The sequence below is a fragment of the Schistocerca nitens genome, chromosome 10, assembly GCF_023898315.1.
Source record: "Schistocerca nitens isolate TAMUIC-IGC-003100 chromosome 10, iqSchNite1.1, whole genome shotgun sequence".
In the NCBI taxonomy this organism is placed as follows: Eukaryota; Metazoa; Arthropoda; class Insecta; order Orthoptera; family Acrididae; genus Schistocerca; species Schistocerca nitens.
This window is the reverse complement of record NC_064623.1, coordinates 36,107,540-36,129,383: the sequence shown is the minus strand read 5'-3', so window position 1 is coordinate 36,129,383 and position 21,844 is coordinate 36,107,540. Positions and strand designations below refer to the sequence as shown.

At 42.4% G+C, this 21,844-nt stretch overlaps 1 non-coding gene across 1 annotated transcript; it reads right to left on the bottom strand.

Moving 5' to 3' along the window:
• Positions 1 to 1,306: 1,306 nt before the first annotated feature.
• Positions 1,307 to 1,381, bottom strand: Trnaw-cca (transfer RNA tryptophan (anticodon CCA)). Its single transcript has one exon. It is a non-coding gene; the product is annotated as a tRNA-Trp (tRNA).
• Between the last annotated feature and the right edge of the window lie 20,463 nt (positions 1,382 to 21,844).

The window sequence follows — 21,844 nt, the reverse complement described above, 5'->3', positions numbered from 1 at the left end:
ATCAACAAAGGAGGTGGCTTACAAAACACTCGTTAGACCTATACTTGAGTATTGCTCATCAGTGTGGGATCCGTACCAGGTCGGGTTGACGGAGGAGATAGAGAAGATCCAAAGAAGAGCGGCGCGTTTCGTCACAGGGTTATTTGGTAAGCGTGATAGCGTTACGGAGATGTTTAGCAAACTCAAGTGGCAGACTCTGCAAGAGAGGCGCTCTGCATCGCGGTGTAGCTTGCTGTCCAGGTTACGAGCGGGTGCGTTTCTGGATGAGGTATCGAATATATTGCTTCCCCCTTCTTATACCTCCCGACGAGATCATGAATGTAAAATTAGAGAGATTCGAGCGCGCACGGAGGATTTCCGACAGTCGTTCTTCCCGCGAACCATACGCGACTGGAACAGGAAAGGGAGGTAATGACAGTGGCACGTAAAGTGCCCTCCGCCACACACCGTTGGGTGGCTTGTGGAGTATGAATGTAGATGAATGTAGATGTAGTTGGCTATCTCGCTGGACGTCTCTGCCCGTGCTGTAGCTTTGTATTGGATGTACGGAAGAGGGACAAGTGAACGGTCGTCTTCAGTGTTTTGTCGATCGGCAAACTCTCAGAGCTGCCCGACCGAACCTTCCTTCGCTGCATCAGCTTGCTTCTATCCACCATGTCTGCCCAAGTTGTGTCGTGAGAACACCAATTTGCTTGCGTCGTAAGAACGACACAAGGACAATTTCCCTTTCTGCTAAACACAACGCAAGCACGCCGTCGCAGCTCTCTTTGTCAGTCCAAGTACCGGAGCGCACGATCGCAGCGACGCACTCGCATTGGGGGCCGGAACTGAACCGACAGCAGGTACTACTCGCCTTTGGGATGTGTAGCTGGTACTTATCTGCAGGGTATCAGTATTTTTAATTAGCTGAGAGCAGGTCATTATTGGTAGATTTGTTGCAGAACGGAAGAGTTACCCATAGGTGTTAAGGGGGGTAGGACGTGAAACGGGTCGACTTGGAGCAGGAGAGGCACCACAGGACATTTTTAATTTACACTGTCTATACTTTTACAAATAAATTCATAAAACTTTGTTAGCATGACCAGGAAGGATTCAGGATTCACACTCATAGTAGCACAGGAAGTTCAAAAGCACAACAAAACAAATTTTTTTTACATGTGAAATTTCATCGTTTTTTCAATTGGTATTGGCTGCGTTTGTTGCTGTAGGTACACTTTTCCTCATAAGTAAGCGAGATTCTTCGGTGAATTTTGCACAACATACAAACCATACTTACAGGTGAAACTTCCTGGCAGATTAAAACTGTGTGCCGGACCGAGACTCGAACTCGGGACCTTTGCCTTTGGCGGGCAAGTGCTCTACCAACTGAGCTACCCAAGCACGACTCACGCCCCGTCCTCACAGCTGTACTTCTGCTAGTATCTCGTCTCCTACCTCCCAAACTTTACAGAAGCTCTCCTGCGCACACTCCGCTGCAGAGTGAAAATCTCAGGCTGTGGCTAAGCCATGTCTCCGCAATATCCTTTCTTTCAGGAGTGCTAGTTCTGCAAGGTTCGCAGGAGAGCTTCTGTAAAGTTTGGAAGATATGAGACGAGATACTGGCAGAAGTAAAGCTGTGAGGCTGGGGCGTGAGTCGTGCTTGGGTACTCAGTTGGTAGAGCACTTGCTCGCGAAAGGCTAAGGTCCCGAGTTCGAGTCTCGGTCCGGCACACAGTTTTAATCTGCCAGGAAGTTTCATATCAGCGCACACTCCGCTGCTGAGCGAAAATCTCATTCATACTTACAGGTGTATGAAACTCTAGAATTTCCCAAATCTGTTAAAAACTGTGGTAAAAATTGAGATAATTAACTAAAAAATTCGAGTTTTCTCTAAACACGAAGTTTAAAACGTAACAGCCCATGAATTCTTCCATAGATTAATTAAATTCTAGAGTTTCATGCACCTGTAAGTATGGTTTGTAAGCTGTGCAAAATTCATCGAAGAATCTCCCTTACTTATGAAGAAAAGTGTACCTATAGCATCAAATGCAGCCAACAGTAAGTGAAAAAAAATCATGAAATTTCACATTTCAAAAATATTATTTTTTCGTGTTTTTGAACTTCCACTGCTATGAGTGTGAATCCTGAATCCTTCCTGGTCATGCTGACAAAGTTTTATGAATTTATTTGTAAAAGTATAGACAGTGCAAATTAAAATGTCCTGTGGTGCCTCTCCTTCTCGAAGTCAGCCCGTTTGACGTCCTACCCCCCTTAAGAATAACGTTAATAATATTTTGAGAATATGAAGGGATCCGTATAGAATCATAAAACATAAGTAAGTTCGAACTGGTTAGGTCATGACATAAATAGTGACGTGTTTTCCAATTTTTACCTTGCATACCAACCTCATTTTTGTCATTCGTGAAGTGGGAAGTGTGTTTAGTCAGAAGCTTACATCTGATGTGGCGAGAACATGTTTTTTCGATTAGTGATGAAGTGGCGGAGGTTTTTTTTCCCTCTGAAAACAAAGGATTAGTGGCTTTAGGTTTGCTGTAGGAGTTGCAAGTCTGTACCCCGTCCCTGTATCTTTAATGGGACAAAAGCTGTGAATTAAATTACGACACTGAAAAGAACTTGATTCCGTGTCGTTGATTGGCAGTAGCATTAGACAAACAACGTTACTTTGCGTAAGAGATTAGGTAAAACCAAAGACTTGACGGGGTGAAAGAAATGGCGTGAAAAACTTTCTAAGATTTAAATTATACACAGATAGGATAGAATTCTAAAGAAGAAAGAACATGAAAATATAGTATCATTCTACATCTACATGGATACTCTGCAAATCACACTAAAGTGCCACCTTCACAATTGTTGTTGTTATGGTCTTCAGTCGTGAGACTGGTTTGATGCAGCTCTCCATGCTACTCTATCCTGTGCAAGCTTCTTCATCTCCCAGTTCCTACTGCAGCCTACATCCTTCTGAATCTGCTTAGTGTATTCATCTCTTGGTATCCCTCTACGATTTTTACCCTCCACGCTGCCTTCCAGTACTAAATTGGTGATCCCTTGGTGCCTCAGAACATGTCCTACCAACCGATCCTTTCTTCTGGTCAAGTTGTGCCACAAACGCCTCTTCTCCCTAATTCTATTCAATACCTCCTCATTAGTTATGTGATCTACCCATCCAATGTTGAGCATTCTTCTGTAGCACCACATTTCGAAAGCTTCTATTCTCTTCTTGTCTAAACTATTTATCGTCCATGTTTCACTTCCATACATGGCTACACTCCATACAAATACTTTCAGAAAGGACTTCCTGACACTTCAATCTATACTCGATGTTCACAAATTTCTCTTCTTCAGAAACGCTTTCCTTGCCATTGCCAGTCTACATTTTATATACTCTCTACTTCGACCATCATCAGTTATTTTGCTCCCCAAATAACAAAACTTCTTTACTACTTTAAGTGTCTCATTTCCTAATCTAATTCCCTCAGCAGCACCCGATTTAATTCGATTACATTCCATTGTCCTCGTTTTGGTTTTGTTAACGTTCATCTTATACCCTCCTTTCAAGACACTGTCCATTCCGTTCAACTGCTCTTCCAAGTCCTTTGCTGTCTCTGACAGAATTACAATGTCATCGGCGAACCTCAAAGTTTTTATTTCTTCCCCATGGATTTTAATACCTACTCCGAACTTATCTTTTGTTTCCTTTACTGCTTGCTCTATATACAGATTGAATAGCAACGGGGAGAGGCTACAACCCTGTCTCACTCCCTTCCCAACCACTGCTTCCCTTTCATGTCCCTCGACTCTTATAACCTTCACAATAATTTTCTATTATTCCAGACTCTAACAGCGCGCTAATGAAACGAACACTTGTATCTTTCCGTGCGAGCTCTGATTTCCCTTATTTTATTGTGATGATCGTTCTCCCTGTATAGATCGGCGTCAACATAATATTTTCGCATTCTGAGGAGAAAGTTGGTGATTGGAATTTCGTGGGAAGATTCCGCCGCAACGAGAAACGACTTTGTTTTAATGATGTCCACTCTAAATCCCACAGTATTTCAGTGACACTCTCTTCCCTATTTCACGGTTATACACAACGTTCTGCACTTGTTTAAACTTTCTCGATGTATTCCGTTAATGCTACCTGGTAAGCATCCCACACTGCGCAGTAGTACTCCAGAAGAGGGCAGACAGCGTAGTGTAGGCAGTCTCTTTAGTAGATCTGTTGCATCTTGCAAATGTACTGCCGATAAAATGGAGTCTTCGAATCGCCTCCTCCAGAACATTTTCTGTGTCTTCTTCACACTTTAAGTTGTTCGTAATTGCAATTCCTAGATATTTAGTTGAATTTAAGGCCTTAAAATTAGACTGATTAATCGCGTAACGAAAAGTTTAACGGATTGCTTTCAGCACACATATGGATGACCAGACACTTTCCACTACTTAGGGTCAACTGCCAATTTTCGCACCGTTCAGATATCTTTTCTAAATCTTTTTGCAATTTGTTTTGATCTTTTGAAGAATTTACTAGACGATAAACGGCAGCATCAACTGCAAACAATCTAAGACGGCTGCTCAGATTGTCCCCTAAATCATGTATACAGATAAGAAACAAGAGAAGGCCTATAACACTACCTCGAGGAACGCCAGAAATCTCTTCTGTTTTACACGGCGACTTTCGGTCAGTTACTACGTACTGTGATCTCTCTTACAGGAAATTACGAATCCAGTCAGACAATTGAGTCTATATACCATAAGCACGTAATTTCACTACAAGCCCCTTGGGTGGCCCAGTGTCAAAAGCCTTTTGGAAATCTAAATATGAAATCAATTACAAATCCCTTGTCAATAGCACTCAGCGCTTCGTGTGTGCAAAGAGCTAGTTGTGTTTCACAAGAACGACGTTCGCTAAATCCGTGTTGACTGTGTGTCAATAGACCGTTCTCTTCGATGTAATTCGTAATGTTCGGACACAAAATATGGTCCAAAATAGTGCTGTATATCGACGTTAACGACATGGGCCTGTAATTTAGTGGATTAAGTTGTTCCACTACCCCGAGGATATCTGCTTCTAAGTTACTCATGTTGGGAGCTGTTCTTGGTTCGAATTCTGGAATAGGAATATTGACTTCGTATTCTTTGATGAAGGATTTCGAAAGGCCGTATTTAGTAACTCTGCTTTCGCAGCGCTGTCGTCGATAGTATCTCCATTGCTATCGCGCAGAGAAGTCATTCACTGTGTCTTGCCGCCAGCATAGTTCACGTATGACCAGAATCTCTTTCGATCTTCTGCCAGGTTTCGAGACAAAGTTTCGTTCTGGAAACTATTATAAGTATCTCGGTATGACGTCCACGCTAAATTTCGAGCTTCTGTAAAAGAGCGCCAATCTTGGAGACTTTGCGTTCGTTTATATTTGGTATGCTTTTTTCGTTGCTTCTGCAACGGTGTTTCGGCACGTTTTGTGTGCCAAGGGGGATCACTCCGTCGTTTTTTAATTTACTTGGTATAAATCTCTCAATTGCTGTCGATACTATTTCTTTGAACTCAAGTCACATCTGGGTGTTGGGTTGGGTCATTTGCGGGAAGAGACCAAACTGCGAGGTCATCGGTCTCATCGGATTAGGGAAGGACGGGGATGGAAGTCGGCCGTGCCCTTTTAAAGGAACCATCCCGGCATTTGCCTGGAGCTATTTAGAGAAATCACGGAAAACCTAAATCAGTATGGCCAGACGCGGGATTGAACCGTCGTCCTCCGAATGCGAGTCCAGTGTGCTAACCACTGCGCCACCTGGCTCGGTCAAGTCACATTTGGTCTAGCCTTGAAGTGTCAATACGGAAGGAGCTGAGATTGCCTCTCGGGAACGCGTCAAGTGAATTTTTATCTACTTTTCTGAATAGGTATATTTTTCGTTTATTTTTGGAGTATTTGGGGCTTAAAATATTCACTCTCTCTACGACAACCCCTTTTCACTAATCCCTGTATCCGTTTTGATGCCCGTTATAAGCTCTGGATTATTTGTTGCCAAGGGGTCAAGTGTGTTTCCACAACAATTTACTATTCGCGTGGGCTCATGAACGAATTGCTTCAAATTATTTTCAGAGAATGCATTTACCACAATTATTATCTGTGAAATAAACTCCAATCAAACATAAAGGAAACGGCTAAGAGTGGCTTGTCACTAAAGCAATAGAAGGTTATATTTCAATAAATAATAAAATAATTAAGAAGAGGATAATTAAGTTTGTACGATGATAATACCCTTTATTCCATACACTGAAATACGTTTGTCAACAGTCTAGCGAAAATTTGCCGAAAATAATTTGTATATATGTATAAATAACATCATATGCACGAGTCATGTTGTCAGTAGCACTACGGTTCAAAACAAGCTGCCGTGCAGTAGCCACATATATATTTGACGATGCTGGTGCTGATTCTGCATTTAACATTTGACGATACCACTATGGCTGCAGTACATTAGGACTTCTTTTTTATAAAACAGGTATGCCTCTTCATACTTAAAGCGCACAAAAGCATATTTGTCAGCAGTACTTTTCATTATAGTCTATGAATTGTTTTTAAGCTGTAGACAAACTGCGAGTGTATTTATGTTTTTTCCCATTTTTGCTGCAGATCTGATGATGGTCACTATAGACAGAAACCGGTAATCTGTTCAAAAAGTTTGTGACCATAGACGTAAATTAAAGGAAACTTATTATATATACGGAGCATTGTTTTATTCACGACAGTGTCGCAGCTTGTGAAATTTTACATATGATTTCAAACCTACATGTGATTTCTGACACATCCCACAAAATTATGAAAAGACAGAAGATTACCGCCTACTATGTATCCGCTGTTCATGCAGGGAAATTGCCGCATTGGGCACTGCGTTCCAATTTATTACTTCTTTACTAACTTTATTTGCAACACGTTTTGCAGACAGTATTCTTGTTGTTGTTGTTGTGGTCTTCAGTCCTGAGACTGGTTTGATGCAGCTCTCCATGTTACTTTATCCTGTGCAAGCTTCTTCATCTCCCAGTACCTACTGCAACCTACATCCTTCTGAATCTGCTTAGTGTATTGATCTCTTGGTCTCCCTCTACGATTTTTACCCTCCACGCTGCCCTCCAATGCTAAATTTGTGATCCCTTGATGCCTTAAAACATGTCCTACCAACCGATCCCTTCTTCTAGTCAAGTTGTGCCACAAACTTCTCTTCTCCCCAATACTATTCAATACCTCCTCATTAGTTACGTGATCTACCCACCTTATCTTCAGCATTCTTCTGTAGCACCACATTTCGAAAGCTTCTATTCTCTTCTTGTCCAAACTGGTTATCGTCCATGTTTCACTTCCATACATGGCTACACTCCATACAAATATTTTTAGAAACGACTTCCTGACACTTAAATCAATACTCGATGTTAACAAATTTCTCTTCTTCAGAAACGATTTCCTTGCCATTGCCAGTCTACATTTTATATCCTCTCTACTTCGACCATCATCAGTTATTTTACTCCCTAAATAGCAAAACTCCTTTACTACTTTAAGTGTCTCATTTCCTAATCTAATCCCCTCAGCATCACCCGATTTAATTTGACTACATTCCATTATCCTCGTTTTGCTTTTGTTGACAGTATTCTTATATACCATGAAATATCCATATGATCATATTCTTTGTAAGGCTGTTCGTGAGACCACAGCTGTTGGTCAGAGAGGTTACTTTTTTTGAAGAGATTAGCAAGCAGTGTGTTTTAGGCAGTCTGGTTATGGACTTGCATTGAGCAGGATTGAAGCTAGCCTGCCGTGCAGTAGAGGCAGCATTATTTAGAAATAATTCTGTAGTAACATGGTTTGATGAAAAATTCTGAGGAAGTGGGATTGTATTAATTGAGGAGTTAAAGTAAGCCTAATTTAAGGAAATCCAGTTTTTTTATATTTATAATTGTGTACCTCCTTATTGTTAGAACAATGAGTATGATTGAAGTTTGGTGTAGAAATTTTATAATGCAATACATGGTTTTGTCTTATAATTGAAACAAGTGTCAAGGCAAGTAATTGTGGACAGGAAAATTATTGAGAAATATTTTGCTAACTCGTCTAGTTGTGAGAACTTTATGAAAGGGTGTATTGTTGCTATGGCCTAATGGAGCGTAGTTTAATTTGGAGACTTTGTTTTCATCTAGAAGCCGTTAAGTTTGGTTCCCCGCTTTTCATCATTTACCTTTCTGAATGTGTCTTTGTACTTGTATTCCACATCGCGAGTTGGGTCCTGCACAAACGTTTTTATGAAAAATTATAAGATACCGTATTACATGCACATCGGATGTATGGTAAATGAAATTATGTTTTCTGACAGTTTCATCGTTATCTTAATAGTAAGTACTTGCAGTACACACGAGCGTTCCGTGTTCACAGGTAGGCCAATAAATTTAATTATCAAAATTCATGTCCACTGTAAGGTACAGTGATTGTCGGAATGTATTTATGAAAACATGACATCAGTTCAGAGATTTCTTACCAGTAAAGGAGTTAAGAAAAGTGCTACCTTGTAAGTTTACAAGCAGTTTATCAGAAGGTCAGAAGCGTTACATTTTATGTTCGTTTGTTGAGTAATTAGAATAACAGTTCCAATATAGTGATTGTTTGTAAGTCTAAAGATAAAGAGTAGCTGTATTCAGGGCCAGCATTTTAATCTGTGTAATTTGTTTTGCAGTCAAACAGCACGTGTAAATTTAATTGAAAACGGATTACTTTGTCGCAGGCGAATTGTTTGATGTACCGGCAAGTCTGCATTTCACTTACTTACGTTCCAAATTTAATTTTAACATACTTCCCTTGCCTTGCAATGAGTTTACGTATTTCAATATCATAATAAGTTTTATACATTTATTAGATACCAACCAGATACTTACAGACACGAAAACTTTCAACCGTTGAACGTACCTGCAAAATTATATAATTATACGACACAAAGTTAAGGCAGTGAACACAGAGCGTAGTGGGGCGATGACTCTGTTGTAGAAATAATTCAAAAGCCAAGATCTCTCAAATACTGTTCACGGGATAACCGGTTTCGACACACTAAAGGTGCCGTCATCGGATCTGAATGTAGATTAATATTTATAAACCATCTGGATATAACGATATAAAGGAGGAGCAGCTCCATAATATATGTAAAACCGAAGTCACAAGATAAAACTATTTGGTACACGAACACTGCTCGAGCAGCGGTCATGTACCGAATAGTTTTATCTTGTGACTTCGGTTTTACATGTATTATGGAAAAGAATGACCAGGAGAGCAGTTGTTTCTTAATGATTTTATATCAGCTGGTCTGCCTCATGTATCGTTATATCCAAGTGGTTTATAAATCTTAATCTACATTCGGATCTGACGATGGCACCTTTAGTGTGTTGAAACCGGTTATCCAGTAAACAGTATTTGAGCGATCTTGGCTTTTGAATTATTTGTACAAAATTAAGGACATAAGACGTCATTAACAACTCACCCAATGCTTGACAATGAGAGCACTTACCTACTTGCAGCAAATTTTACACATAATTTCAAACCTTCTTTAAACGTTTTCTTGTTTACATGCTTAACGTCAAATATTTAACACATTAACTCATTATAAAAGTAATCAAAAGTTTGAAACTCTTTTATGCATGGTAATTCGACGCTTTAAGGGGGGTAGGACGTCAAACGGGCCGACTTGGAGCAGGAGAGGCATCACAGGACATTTTACAAATAAATTCATAAAACTTTGTCAGCATGACCAGGAAGGATTCAGGATTCACACTCATAGCAGTGGAAGTGCAAAAACATAAAAAAAATAATTTTTTTTAGATATGGAGTTTCATCAATTTTTACTTACTGTTGGCTGCATTTGTTGCTATAGGTACATTTTTCTTCACAAGTAAGAGAGATTCTTTGATAAATTTTGCACAGCATACAAACCATACTTACAGGTGTATGAAACTCTAGAATTTTCCAAATCTATTAAAAACTGTGGTAAAAATTGAGATAATGAACTATAAAATTTGATTTTTCGAAAAATAAAGCTTAAAACGGAACAGCTCATTCATTTTTTCATAAATTAAATAGATTCTAGAGTTTCAGACACCTGTAAGTATGGTTTGTATGCTGTGCAAAATTCATCGAACAATCTCTCTTACTTATGTAGAAAAGTGTACCTATAGCAACAAATGCAGCCAATAGTAAGTGAAAAAATGATGAAATTTCACATGTAAAAAAAAATTATTTTGTTATGTTTTTGAACTTCCGCTGCTACGAGTGTGAATCCTGAATCCTTCCTGGTCATGCTGACAAAGTTTTATTAATTTACTTGTAAAATTATAGACAGTGGAAATTAAAATGTGCTGTGGTACCTCTCCTGCTCCAAGTCGGCCCGTTTGACGTCATACCCCCCTTAAAGAATCTGGGGTTTACTGGTATATTCCTGACCTGGAAGTACAGTCACGGACAGCCCACGAGTTGATGTCTGTTAATTGCATACTTCAATTTCCTCCTGCCAAAAGCTGTGTCGCATGCAGAGGCAGTTTCAGTAGTCTGTGGTTAGTGCTTCGTATCCAGAGGCTGTGTACAGCAACTCCTGGGCCGAGCAGCGTAGGCGAACAGTTGACGCCAGGGGCGGAACGTGCCCCGCGGCAGATTGCGCCAATCACAGCTCAATCTGTCTGCGTTCGTCCTGACGCAACGGCTGTTCCTCGTCTCTAAGCAGCCTCCCAGGGCCTCGTCTCTCGATACCTCTCACGTCAGTCAAAGGTTCACGCCAATGCACGACAAACAAACTATAGCCACCTTCACTATTAATTGAACTGAATGCTGAAACGTGTGGAAGCTTACAGAGGCTGCTGATTGTATGTGTGGTTCTCGCAAGATTAATTTATTTCAAAAATGTTTAAATGTGTGTGAATTCCTAAGGGTCCAAACGGCTGAGGCCATCGGTCCCTAGACTTACACACTGCTTAAACTACACTACTGGCCCTCAAAGTTGCTACACCAAGAAGAAATGCAGATGATGAACGAGTATTCATTGGACAAATATATTATACTAGAACTGACATGTGATTACATTTTCACTCAATTTGGGTGCATAGATCCTGAGAAATCAGTACCCAGAACAACCACGTCTGGCCGTAATAACGGCCTTGATACGCCTGGGCATAGAGTCAAACAGAACTTGAATGGCGTCTACAGGTACAGCTGCCAATGCAGCTCCGATACGATACCACAGTTCTTCAAGAGTAGTGACTGTCGAAGTGTGACGAGCCAGTTGCTCGGCCACCATTGACCAGACGTTTTCATTTAGTGAGAGATCTGGAGAATGTGCGGCCAGGTCAGCAGTCGAACATTTTCTGTATCCAGAAAGGCCCATACAGGACCTGCAACATGTGGTCGTGCATTATCCTGCTGAAATGTAGGGTTTTGCAGGGATCGAATGAAGGGTAGAGCCACGGGTCGTAACACATCTGAAATGTAACGTCCACTGTTCAAAGTGCCGTCAATGCGAACAAGAGGTGACCGAGACGTGTAACCAGTGGCACCCCATACCATCACGCTGGGTGATACGACAGTATGGCGATGACAAATACACCTTCCAATGTGCGTTCACAGCGATGTCGCCAAACACGGATGCGACCATCATGATACTGTAAACAGAACCTGGATTCATCTGAAAAAAGGAGGTTTTGCCATTCGTGCACCCAGGCTTGTCGTTGAGTACACCATCGCAGGCGCTCCTGTCTGTGATGCAGCGTCAAGGGTAACCACAACCACGGTCTCCGAGCTGATAGTCCATGCTGCTGCGAACGTCGTCGAACTGTTCGTGCAGATGGTTGTTGTCTTGCAAACGTCCCCATCTGTTGACTCATGGATCAAGACGTGGCTGCACGATCCATTCCAGCCATGCGGATAAGATGCCTGTCATCTCGACAGCTACTGATACGAGGCCGTTGGGATCCAGCACGACGTTCCGTATTACCCTCCTGAACCCTCCGATTCAATATTCTGCTAACAGTCATTGGATCTCGACCAACGCGAGCAGCAATGTCGCGATACGATAAACCGCAATCGCGATAGGCTACAATCCGACCTTTATCAAAGTCGGAAACGTGATAGTACGTATTTCTCCTCCTTACACGAGGCATCACAACAACGTTTCACCAGCCAACGGCGGTCAACTGCTGTTTGTGTATGAGATATCAAAAATGGCTCTGAGCACTATGGGACTCAACTGCTGAGGTCATTAGTCCCCTAGAACTTAGAACTAGTTAAACCTAACTACCCTAAGGACATCACACACATCCATGCCCGAGGCAGGGTTCGAACCTGCGACCGTAGCAGTCGCACGGTTCCGGACTGCGCGCCTAGAACCGCGAGACCACCGTGGCCGGCGTATGAGATATCGGGTGGAAACTTTCCTCATGTCAGCACGCTGTAGGTGTCGCCACCGGCGCCAACCTTGTGTGAATGCTCTGAAAAGCTAATCATTTGCATATCACAGCATCTTCTCCTGTCGGTTAAATTTCGCGTCTGTAGCACGTCATCTTCGTGGTGTAGCAATTTTAATGGCCAGTAGTGTAAAATCGTAGTGGTTAACAGCTGAAGCGTTCGCGACATAGCTCCGCAGTTTGAGGCACTCCTAAAAAGCCGTGGACCTCACACAGTACTAGGCACAGAAAGTGGGCTGAACGAGATATTTAAGTCGGTCAAATTTTTTGGGGCAAATTTAAGCTTGCATAGAAAGGATAGCTAATCGGAAATGGAGGTGGTGTATTTGTCACAGTAGACAAGAAATTGTAATCCACCGAGGTAGAAATTCAAGTCATATGCGAGATTTTTTAGGTAAGATTCAGTGTCACGGGTGCACATAAACTTGGAATCTAAACCTTTTATCGACCGCCAGACTCGCTCTTTAGATGTGAAACCTTAAACTCGCTAGAACATGTTGTTGTTGTTGTTGTGGTCTTCAGTCCCGAGAATCGTTTGATGCAGCTCTCTGTGCTACTCTATCCTGTGCAAGCTTCTTCATCTCCCAGTACCTACTGCTACCTACATCCTTCTGAATCTGCTTAGTGTTTTCATCTCTTGGTCTCCCTCTACGATTTTTACCCTCCACGCTGCCCTCCAATGCTAAATTCACTTGATGCCTCAGAACATGTCCTCCCAACCGGTCCCTTCTTCTAGTCTATTTGTGCCACAAACTCCTCTTCTCCTCAATTCTATTCAATACCTCCTCATTAGTTATGTGATCTACCCATTTAATCTTCAACATTCTTCTGTAGCACCACATTTCGAAAGCTTCTATTCTCTTCATGTCCAAACTATTTATTGTCCATGTTTCACTTCCATACATGGCTACACTCCATAAAAATACTTTCACAAACGACTTCCTGACACTTAAATCTATCCTCGATGTTAACAAATTTCTCTTCTTCAGAAACGATTTCCTTGCCATTGCCAGTCTACATTTTATATCCTCTCTACTTCGACCATCATCAGTTATTTTGCTCCCCAAATAGCAAAATTCCTTTACTACTTTAAGTGTCTCATTTCCTAATCTAATTCGCTCAGCATCACCCGACTTAATGCGACTACATTCCATTATCCTCGTTTTGCTTTTGTTGATGTTCATCTTATATCCTCCTAAGACACTGTCCATTCCATTCAACTGCTCTTCCAAGTCCTTCGCTGTCTCTGACAGAATTACAATGTCATCGGCGAACCTCAGAGTTTTTAGTTCTTCTCCATGGATTTTAATACCTACTCCGAACTTATCTTTTGTTTCCTTTACTGCTTGCTCAATATACAGATTGAATAACATCGGGGAGAGGCTACAACCCTGTCTCACTCCCTTCCCAACCACTGCTTCCCTTTCATGTCCCTCGACTCTTATAACTGCCATCTGGTTAACTGCCATCTGGTTTCTGTACAAATTGTAAATAGCCTTTCGCTCCCTGTATTTTACCCCTGCCACCTTTAGAATTTGAAAGAGAGTATTCCAGTCAACATTGTCAAAAGCTTTCTCTAAGTCTACAAATGCTAGAAACGTAGGTTTGCCTTTCCTTAGTCTATTTTCTAAGATACGCTAGAAGGTAAGTTCCCAAATACACTTTCATCATCGGAGGAGACTTTCACCGTCCAACATTCAGTTGGGATAATTACTGTTTAGTTGATGGGAGGCGTGGCAAGAAACCCTATGAAACAGTGCAAAACGTCTTGTCTGAAAATTGCCTAGAATAGATACATCGGAACCTTAGTGATGTTGTGGCCGAGCTGTTCTAGGCGCTACAGTCTGGAACCGCGAGACCGCTACGGTCGCAGGGTCAAATCCTGCCTCGGGCATGGATGTGTGTGACGTCCTTAGGTTAATTATGTTTAAATAGTTCTAAGTTCTAGGGGACTGATGACATCAGAAGTTAAGTGCCATAGTGCTCAGAGCCACTTGAACCTCACTGATGCTGGAAATATACGGAATGTAATGGCAACAAACAGACCTGTCCTCTTTGAGGACGTCCATACTGAGTCAGGTTTCAGTGTCCATGAGGCACCAACAATGATTAGCAAAGTGCAAAGAGCATCTAAAACAAGCCGAAAAATTTATATGTTAAGCAAACAAGGTTGCCGGCCGCTGTAACCAAGCGGTTCCAGGCGCTTCAGTCCGGAACCGCGCTGCTGCTACGGTCACAGGTTCGAATCCTGCCTCGGGCATGGACGTGTGTGATGTCCTTAGGTTAGTTAGGTTTAAGTAGTTCTAAGTCTAGGGGACTGATGACCTCAGATATTAAGTCCCATAGTCGTCAGAGCTATTTGAACCATTAGAGCGAACTACGTTAAGCAAGCAGTACTGTCAAAATGAGGATCTTGAAACATTTAACTACGGACTGGAGCATGTTCGAGGCCGTGCAGAAAAGTAAGGCCTCTGAATTTTTAAACGTGAAAACTCTTTAAGCTTCTTAAATCTGAACACTGAATAAATTTTTCAGCTGGCAAACACACCATTACAATTCTTGCACGGGGAAGGTTATTCTGTGTCTCCAAAGTGACCCTCATTAGCAGCCAAACAACGTCGATGCCGCTGAACTGTTGACCGAACTAAGGCTGTCCGTGTTGTCGTCGTGACAGCCGCACAGCACGCCTCGGTGGTTTCTCGAGCTTGTTCAGTGTAGCTGGATTCTGTTGATAAACTTCATTTTTCAAGGTCCTCCATAAGTAGAAGTCAAGAGGTGTAAGGTCTGGAGACGGTGGTGGGTAATCAACAGTTCCTCTTCGACCTATCTATCGTCTAGGTAGATTTCATCCAAGTAGGCTCTGATATCTCTCTGGTAGCGAGGCGGAGCGCCATATTGTTGTAGGTAGAATCTGTCATTTCCAAACCGTCTCGAATGGAAGGTAAAATCGATGTTTGTAGTCCCGGGTGGTCAAAAGTCAGTATAAATTTGAAAACTTAATAAACCACTGAATAATGTAGAGAGAGAGGTAAAAATTGACACACATGCTCGGAATGACATGGAGTTTTATTAGAACCGAAAAAAAACAAAGTTCACAAGTGTCCGACAGATGGCGCTGGACAGCAAAACGTCACTGACTGCGCATGACAATCGTGTATAAAAGGAGCTGTAATCAGAGAGAGAATCAGATGCGCCAGCAGTCGCAGCATGTTGAAGTTACCTAAAAGGCGCTTTTAGTGAAGCTGTATTATCAGAATGGGGAATGTGCTAGTTCAGCATTACGATCCTATCGCCATAGGAAGGGGATTCGAACGGCTAAAGGTCCGTTGACAAATGCAGCTGTGGCGAGAATGATTTTGAAGTTCGAAGCCACGGGTTGTTTAGATGATAGACCCCGTAGTGGCCGACCGAGCACAAGGCGTAATGCTGCTGAGACAGTTCAGGAAGAAATGGAGACTGTAGCGGGTTCGTCTATGCACGGGGAAGTCAGCGCTTGTGGAGTCGCACATTGCACCGGGCATTCCCTACACTACTGTTTGGTTGGCGCTGAGGCATACCCTCCGATGCTATCCGTACAAAATCCATCGGCATCATGAACTGTTACCTGGCGATTTAGTGAAGCGGAGGGCATTTGCGGTGTGGGCGTTTCAGAAGATGGCGGAAGATGACGATTGGTTGAGTAACGTGTTGTGGACCGACGAAGCTCGTTTCACGCTCCGGGGGTCTGTCAACGCCCACAACTGCAGAATCTACCGAAAATCCTAGAACTGTCGGGGAAACTCCATTGCACGACGAGAAAGTCACGGTATGGGTTGGATTTACCACATCTACTGTTATCGAGCCTTTTTTCTTCGAGGAAATGCGTGATTCTGGTTTTGTAACTGCTACTGTGACGGTGAGAGGTACGCCTATATGTTACAGAATCGCATCATCCCCAGCCTGGTTGATAAACACCTGCTGGAACGTACGATGTTTATGCAGGACGGCGCTCCAGCCCATATTTCTAGACGCGTGAAAGATCTATAGCGCGCGTCGTTTGGTGATGATCGTGTGCTCAGCCGCCACTTTCGTCATGTTTGGCCTCCCAGGTCCCCAGACCTCAGTCCGTGCGATTATTGGCTTTGGGGTTACCTGAAGTCGCAAGTGTATCGTGATCGACCGACATCTCTAGGGAAGCTGAAAGACAACATCCGACGCCAATGCCTCACCATAACTCCGGACATGCTTTACAGTGCTGTTCACAACATTATTCCTCGACTACAGCTATTGTTGAGGAATGATGGTGGACATATTGAGCATTTCCTGTACAGAACATCATCTTTACTTTGTCTTACTTTGTTATGCTAATTATTGCTATTCTGATCAGATGAAGCGCCATCTGTCGGACGTTTTTTTGAACTTTTGTATTTTTTTGGTTCTAATAAAACCCCATGTTATTCCTAGCATGTGTGTCAATTTGTACCTCTCTATACACATTATTCTGTGATTTATTCAGTTTTCAAATTTATACTGACTTTTTGATCACCCGGTATATGAAGATACATCTCACCAGTTACGGTACCTCCAAAGAAGAATGGGCTAAGCAAACCGCGCAGTGGCAGATCACACCGCACATTAACGCCCGGTAGAGTAACATGTTTGTCCGTGCGATCTCGAGGATTTTCAGCAGCCCAGTATACACAGTGAGGTGGTTTACAGTACCGTTCAGTTTGACTTGCGCCTCATTAGACCAGATAACCAACCCTGCAAACTGTTCACCCTCGAGAAGCATGCCTTCAAACCATTCGCAGTTCTCCATCTTTCGATCCCGGTCGTCCTCGTTCATAGCGTGCAGCGATCTTGGAATGTACACTTTCCACTTTGCAGCCTTCAGAATTCGCCTTCCGCTTGACCGGCTTATCCTGCTTTCTCGCGCACCCTGCTTCACAGATTTTTGAGGTGATCTAGTAAAATGTTGCAACACAGCAGTGCTGGAAGCTGGACTTGTTGATGTTTTTGGTCAGCCAGGCCTTTCCTTACGCACATCCTGAACAATTTACCCCGAATAAGATAAATTGTTGTACGTGTTGTTGGCTGAGTTCCGTGCACATTACGCCATTGCCGTTGTGCCTCCGTCATGTTTCCGTACTTCTAGTACCACTTCAATACGGTCCTGCGTTGCTCAAACGTCAAACTTACTTCATTCATTACTGAACTGTCCCGCCGACGTCTGTTGAGAAAACAATGGACTACGCTACCTTGCCAAACTACAACGATAAGTCATTTTGTTCCAGAGATATTAACTATCAAAGCAGATCTAAATAATTCTGGATCCCTTTACAGATGACAAGTTTCGGCAATTCTGCTAAAAATGGGACCAAAAATGCTAGGATACAACAGCTAACATAACATAACAGCACACATTATTACGAGGGACGTTTGAAAAGTTCATGAAAAAATAAACACTACTTACGTGTTTGGGGTAAACCTTTTTTATTTTTCGACATAGTCTCGTTTTAGACTTATACACTTAGTCCAGTGCTGTTCTAATTTGTTGATCCCTTCCGAATAATAGGAACTGTCCAAGTCTGCAAAATAGCTATTAGTTGCTGCAATCACCCCCTCGTTTGAATAAAATCTTTGCCCGCCAGCCATTTCTTAAAATTGGGGAACAAATAGTTGTCCGAGGGAGCCAAGTCTGGAGAACAGAGGGGATGTGAAACGAGTCTGAATCCTGTTTCCAATAATTTTGCGACCACAACTGCTGAGGTGGGTGTTGGTGCATTGTCGTGATGGAAAAGAACTTTTTTGCGGTCCAATCGCCGGTGTTTTTCTTGCAGCTCGGTTTTCAAAAGGTCCAATAACGATGAATAATATTCACCTGTAATAGTTTTACCCTTTTCCATATAGTCGATGAGGATTATCCCTTGCGAATCCCAAAAGACAGTCGCTATAACGTTTCTGGCCGAAGGAATGGTGTTCGCCTTTTTTGATGCAGATTCTCCCTTGGTAACCCACTATTTAGATTGTTGTTTGGTCTCAAGAGTATAGTACTGTATCCATGTTTCATCCACAATGACGAAACGACGCTTGAAGTCCTGCGGATTCTTCCTGGACAGCTGCAAACCATCCTTGCAACACTTCACACGATTCCGTTTTTGGTCAAGCGTGAGCAATCGTGGAACCCATCTTACGGATACCTTTCTCATGTCAAAATGTTTATGCAAAATATCATGTACCCGCTCATTCGAGATGCCCACAGCACTAGCAATCTCTCGCACCTTAACTCTTCTGTCATCCATCACCATATCATGGATTTTATCAATGATTTCTGGAGTCGTAACCTCCACAGGGCGTCCAAAACGTTCAGCATCACTTGTGCCCATACGGCCATTCCGAAAATTTTGAAACCACTTATAAACCGTTCTAATCGAAGGTGCAGAGTCACCGTAATGTTTATCAAGCTTCTCTTTAGTCTCCTGAGGCGTTTTGCCTTTCATAAAGTAATGTTTAATCACCACACGAAACTCTCTTTTGTCCATTTTTTTGACAATCACTCGACTCCCTTGATTCACACGAATGCCAAACATAAAGAAATAGACCAATGTGGCTGAAACCTGGTGTGCGTTCTTTCCAAAGATGCTACTAACTAAACATGACCTCGATACGCGTTGGTGGTACCATCTCTCGGACTTTGCACGGACTTTTGAAACACCCCTCGTATATTGAAAATCTGCAATACATAGAATAGCAATATTTCTGTGTTTACATCATTACAAAATCTTCTCCTACAGTACAACAAGTGGTTCAATAGGATGTATGTCCATGTCGGTATCGTGAGCTATACTAGAAGCAGGCATGTCAGTTTTAAAATACCAACTATTTACACAAATACATCAAACGTAATTAACATTCTACGCCTTCATTTTCGAACCTACAAATTTGCGGCCCTCTGCCGCTATAGCGTGGAACATGGCGGTGTGTAGCTTAACTATTTCGGTGCATGAGAGACGGCGTGCTGTAACCGAATTTCGAATTCCAAGAGTTTGTCTACACATGGAGTACTCTCTCCTTCAGCGTATCGATGATCCTTCATACAGTCCCGACTTGACCTCATCCGATTTTCGTCTGTTTCAAAAATTTAAAGAACAGCTTCTAGAACTTCACATTGATAGTACTGAAACATTGCAAGTAGACGTGAGTTCGTGGCTCCGTCAACAGAGTCGAACATTCTACCGTGACGGTATCAACAAACTGGACTCTCGTTGGGAGAAACGTACTCGTCCCCAGGGTGAATACGTTGAGAAATAAATACGAGGTTCGTGCGCAAAATAAGTTCCGTTTCTATTTCTATCCACGGCAGCGCTACGATCGCAGTTCCGAGCATGCGCGGCAGTTACTCTGACTCAAGGAGAAGACATGTACGTCATTTTCAGATCGCTGCTGCCGACGTGTGCTTTGTAGTGCTTCTTTATAATGTCAGCGGTGATTGAAAATGCCTCCGCGTGTGATATCTGATCTGTGATTCATTTTCTAACTGCAAAGAAAGTTAAACCAAAGGAAATTCATCGGCAAATATGCGAGGCTTACGGACAAAATGCTATGAGTGATTCAGTGGTTAGAAGATGGGTCAGACTCTTCAATGAAGGAAGTGATCAAGTGCACGATGAAGGACGAAGTGGACGCCCGTCTGTGGTTACTGATGAACTGGTTCACACAACTGAAGAGAAGATTAAGCGCATCCGTAAGTTTACACTTAGTGCCCTTGCTATGGAAGTTCGCCGGCCTGTGTGGCCGAGCGGTTCTAGGCGCTTCAGTCTGGAACCGCGCGACCGCTACGGTCGCAGGTTCGAATCCTGCCTCGGGCATGGATGTGTGTGATGTCCTTAGGTTAGTTAGGTTTAAGTAGTTCTAAGTTCCAGGGGACTGATGACCTCAGATAGTGCTCAGAGCCATTTGAACCATTTTTTGCTACTGAAGTTCCGCAAATCTCACGATCACTATTTCATGAAATTGTTACTGAAAAACTGAAATTTCGAAAACTTTGCTTACGTTGGGTACTAAAAATTCTTACTGAACAACACACAAAAAAAAAAAAAAAACAACGGACGAGCAGTGCACTTCTGTTTATGACACACTACAATGAAGAAGGCGATGGTTTTCTATCTCGGATAGTCACGCGGGATGAAGCTTTGGTATCGTACGACACCACTGAAACAAAACGGCAATCAATGGAATGGAGGCACACTTCATCCCCAACGAAGGTTAAGCCTAAGCAAATCTTGACACCTCGAAAAGCCATGTGCACCATTTCTTGGGACAGAAAAGGCATTTTGCTGATTGATTTCATACCACGAGACCAAACAATCAATGCACATGGTTACAGTGAGACCATTAAGAAATTGCGCTGCGCAAAACAGAACAAGCACCGAGGATTACTGTCAAGAGCTGTTGTTTTTTTTTCTACGATAATGCCCGACCTCACACGGCGAATGTGACCAAACAACTATTACGGGAATTTCGCTGGGACGCATTTGATCATCCTCCGTAAGCTCGGACCTCGCTCCTAGCGACTTTCATCTCCTTTTACACCTAAAATCTGTCCTTGCTGGTCAACACTTCAACGATGATGACGAGCTGAAAAAATATGTTACCACATGGTTGAATACACAGGCGGCAACCTTCTATGAAGAAGGCATACAAAAACTTGTGCCACGCTATAACAAGTGCCTACAAAATTTCGGAAACTATGTAGAAAAGTAGTTTAATAGTTGTAGAATTTTGTAAAATAAATATTTTTCTGTATCAGTACAAGTTTGTTTTAAATAGCAAAACGGAACTTACATTGTGGAAGACTCTCTTAGATAGACACGAGAAATAAAGACGTAGAATGTTAATAATGTTTGTTTTATTTAAAGACTTAAGAGTGTTCAGATAAAACATTAGGAGGCATTATTTTTCAGCAGGTTCCCATATATTTGTGCAAACTAGAGCAACACTTCGGCGCGCGGGATAGCCGTGCTGTCTTAGGCGCCTTGCCACAGTTCGCGCGGCTTCCCCCGTCGGAGGTTCGAGTCCTGCCTCGGGCATGGGTGTGTGTGTTATTCTTAGGCTAAGTTAGTTTACGTTACATTAAGTAGTTTGTAAGCTTAGCAGTTTGGTCCCATAGGAACTTACCACAGACTTTTCAAAGAAACACTTCATACCTCTGTCAGTGGCGGCTCGTAGCCAAGAATTCGCAACCATCTTATCTGTTTACTGGACCATTTTTGCTTTTTTCATCCTACATTCTCTCCCGTGTTAGTTTTTGCTGTCAGTTATGATACGTCGTTTATCTATAGCGATTTCTGGAACAACTCTGCACCGAAAAAGGTACCGACTCAACGATAT